Consider the following 4502-nt stretch of genomic DNA (forward strand, 5'->3'; position numbering starts at 1 on the left):
GAAATTTTTATCGTCCATGAACTTTTTTTCATCCTAACCAACACGGTTTCCGTAAAGGTCATTCCTGCGAGACACAGCTCGCTCTATTCTTGCACGACATTAAATCATCGCTTGATAGTAACGTATCTATCTATGCATTTGGCCTTGATTTTGAAAAAAGCATTCGATAAAGTACATCATGCTCGCTTACTACTCAAACGCTCACGATTGAATCTGCACCAATCAGTTCTTAATTGGATTCACGCATTTTTAACCGACCGCCATCAGTTCGTCTATGCAAATAAATATTCATCATGGTTTACGCAAGTCTTATCCGGTGTCCCCCAGGGCATAGTCCTCGGGCCACTTCTGTTTTTAATATATATTAACGACTTACCCCTTCATTTGTCATCGAAAATGCGCCTCTTCGCCGATGATTGTATCCTGTACTGCCCTATAACAGACTCTTCCGATATCTCTATCCTCCAGAACGATCTTCATCGAATAGAAGAGTGGTGTAAAATTTCGTTGATGTCTCTCAACGTTAATAAAACTATACGAACTTCATTTCACCGTCGTCGCAACTTTTCAACTCCTGAATACACCATTACCAACTGTCCTATAAGTCTCAGCGACTCGTTCAAATACCTCGGGGTTATTATCTCCCACGACTTAACATGGGCCAATCATGTTAATCAAATAACTAATTCTGCAAACCGTGTCTTGGGCTACATCCGTCGCAATCTCACCCTTGCACCTTCCTCTGTTAAGCTCTTAGCATACAACACACTCGTCCGTCCAAAACTTGAGTATGCCAGTGCAATATACGACCCTTTCCAATTAAACCTAATTAAGAGACTCAAAGCAGTCCAGAACCAAGCTACTAGATTCATCTTGAGTGATTATTCCTACAACTCTAGTATCACAGCGCTGAAATTACAACTTGATCTACCCGCCCTGGCTCATCGCCGCAGAAATGCTCGACTAAATCTCTATCACAAGTTTTTTCACTGTTTGCCGCCTAAAAACGAGCTCATCGTTCCCGTCCATCGCATGTCACGCAACACCCATCCAAACGCCGTCATCCCTCCACTTGTCCACACCACAACATTTCATCAATCATTCTTTATTCGTACTGCGCGTGACTGGAATCGCCTTCCCGGCCATATCACTACGATCACCGACCATGCAGCATTCAAATCCGCCGTCGAAGAAATCACACGCACCGACGCTAACCCATAGGATTATCGTGTACACGGCTGCGCATCATTATTATTTTATTTTTTCCTGCCTTGTATTCATTTGACCTGTATTCACCAACTTTTACTGTAATTAGGTTCTATCCTCTGTACCCACCCCTCATGTAATGTCCCTCACGGGACCCTTGAGGTATAATAAAAATAAATAAATAAATAAGTAAATAAATAAATAAATAAATAAATAAATAAATAAATAAGCCTGCTGTACCGTCCGGCCCTGTTAATCCGTTGGATCCACTTCTGTCAAAGTTTCCCTCTTTAGGAAACACATAGAATCCGAAGCCTTTGTCCCCTGTGTTGTTGTTGTAGCACCCAGGAACGCAGCAGGTGAATCCTCCCATCGCACGATGGCTCCACATGAACCAAAAATTGCCAAAAATCATTCGTAAACAGGACGCTCAGGCACTCCGGGCGGCCGGAGCGACCGGATGACTGCAAGTACCAGCATGCACCGCTGCAGTGGTGGCGTCGTGAAACTGGCGGATGGGATCGGTCTATTGTAGGACATAATCTAATGGAGGTTTTGTTCAGGCCCATATTGTTTCATCGACAATGCTCAGAGATGTCAAGCCGAGTGTAACCCAACCAGCATCCACGAGGCAAGCTGGACGTGACGAAAGAAAAGCGGTTGCTTGGCCAATTTTTTGTCAACGTCATCTACACGTCACGTGATTTTCCAGTGCGTTTTGAGAACGGGCAGCGCAACCGTAATGACGTCTTCGAACGTGCGTCTCTGCGTTGCGGGGTATCGCGCTCGATGTTGCGTTTCACAAAATAGAAGCCTCCATGAAAATTATAGCTCGAGAATGGCAGTCCTTGCTGGCTCCACATCTTTTTTTTTTCCTTTCTGCAATCACGTGGCCTTGTAAATTTTGTTTCTCGCCATTTTCTATCCTCGCTATGGCGAAAGAAAACCGCGTTGCTCTCTAGTCGCGTACCACAGCGCTGCGCTGTATCGTTGCGTCAAGTGGCAAAAAACCCCCGTTAGAGTGCCACTGAGGTTCTCTTCTCCTAGGTACCTGACCTACTTTCGGATAAAGCCCATAGAACAAGCCCCGAGAGGGGAATCTTTCGTTGGCGTGCGTCAAATGATCCAATCACAAGTTGACCGGCCCTTCAACTGTTTCCGATAGACGCGCACGCCCGAGATCACACGACCTCCATGCGTTCGGAACGCAGTACAGAACACTTATCTGCGGTTGCTACTGAGAGGGCAGCGCCTGCGTCTGTTTGTTTTACGCACCGAGGGCCTCATGGGAGCGACCTTGCGTTAGTGTAAGCTTTGTGATAAATATACACAGGGGAGGTCTTTGGCTATCACCTCTGTGCACGTTTGGTGTCACCGTTTGGTGTCACCCCTGTACTCTTAGCACGGTAACGGTTAATAAAGGGGCATATTCTCACAAATTTGTCCACCTATAAAGAAAAGTTACATAGTAACCTTTATTTAAGTGACTGTTAATAAAGGGGCGTACTCTCACAAACTTGTAACGTATAAGTTGGAAATAAAATTGTAACCTTTACTCAAGTAACGTTTAATAAAGGGGCATACTTTCACAATTTTGTGCACCTATAAAATATAAGACTACGTGTACCTATACTAAAGGTTATTATGTAGTAACCTTTAGTATAAGTACACGTAGTTTTTTGTATTGTAACCTTTCGTATAGGCATACAGTCTTGCAAGGCTTCACACACGCCTCCTTCTGCGCATGTCCACGAATTTAGGACATTGATTCTTCGACCAACCACCAAACTTCACCGCAATGCACAAGCGTAACTCACCTGAGGCGAACTTCATAAAAATTCTACTTCAAATGATCGGCCGAATTTCTACAACTTTCGGTTACCAACGTCAGGAGGATATTCTCTTCTGAAAATATAGGCATTTAAAGCACTTAGTCATAACTTCTCTGCTGCGTTATATTAGCGCTTCGGTCAAGGTTAAAGCACTGCTATAACTCAGCACGGAAATTACGACTAAGTGCCGTAAAAGCTTATGTTATCGGAAAAAAGGTATCCTTTCGACGTAGCTAACGGAAATTTGTTGAACTTCGGCTGATCTTTTGAAATACAATTTTTCTGAAAATGCTGCTCAGTGATTTACGCTAGTGCCCTGCAGTGACAAAATTCATATGCATGCGCAGAAGGACGCACGGGTGAAAACGGGCAAAACTGTATGCCTATACGAAAGATTACAAAAAAATGTTCTTAAAAATGACCGCAGGGGTTATGCCCAAATTTCTTGCACAAGACTCATTGTCGAAGACTGAAAAATATTTAGGTATTAAGACAAAATGACATTTTATTGCTGTGAAAGCTTCATACCGGCGACAGACAGCATTTGCGCGATAGTCAGTACAATTATTTGGGGACAAAATTTTACTAATTAGTTTTTTTTTCATTTCTTTCGGGGACATGTAATTGCATATTGAATGCAGCCAGTACTAAAAGCTTACCAATTTGCCATAATTGTGCCTGGCACCAGTTTCGAGAAATTGAATCTGCACTCAAGTACGTTGCTGTTTCAGTTATTATTTCTGCACAACCTGCAGGAAAATTCTGTAAATATCTCAGCTCGAACAGCAATACATTTTATGGCATGTTTGCAGCAAAATTCTGTAAATATCTCAACTGGAATAGCAATGCACTTCATGGCATGTTCGCAGTATGTGATTTTGAGACTATTCTGCGGCAGAATGCTTCCAGCAACCGGATATGGAGCGCTGACTGACCAACTCTGCCGTTAACCACGATTGTTTATTTACATGCTAATCAGTGAAACATTGGTAATATTCGTACTAATGATGATTATTAGAGTTTATTGGCGCAATTGGTACTAATGACTATTGCTGAAATTCTGTTGCGATGACTATAAAACTTGTTCAGCAGAAATCAACCTTTCGTCTCAAATTCTCTGTTTTTAATATTCAAGGACAGTCTGGTTCGCAACGTATAAACATTTGCCGCCTTGCTATTTTACAGCGCAGGTCATTTACACAAGGCAGCTTGCAGGAATTAGCATAGAATGCACGATGCATCAAGATGGTTGTACCTTTTGAAATAAGCTGGCACATACTTGGTAATTTTACGATTAAATGTGCAAAACACAACATAATTGGTGAAATACACAGTATGTTGCTTTTTTATAGGTGAATGCATTTTATACAGGTTCGACCCGCAACACATTTCTTTGCTGCGGACCATGTTGAAAGTTTTTTGCAAAAAGTATCATGTCGTTATCACATGGTAGTGAGATTTCTA

This window comes from Dermacentor silvarum, chromosome 1 (assembly GCF_013339745.2).
Source record: "Dermacentor silvarum isolate Dsil-2018 chromosome 1, BIME_Dsil_1.4, whole genome shotgun sequence".
In the NCBI taxonomy this organism is placed as follows: domain Eukaryota; kingdom Metazoa; phylum Arthropoda; class Arachnida; order Ixodida; family Ixodidae; genus Dermacentor; species Dermacentor silvarum.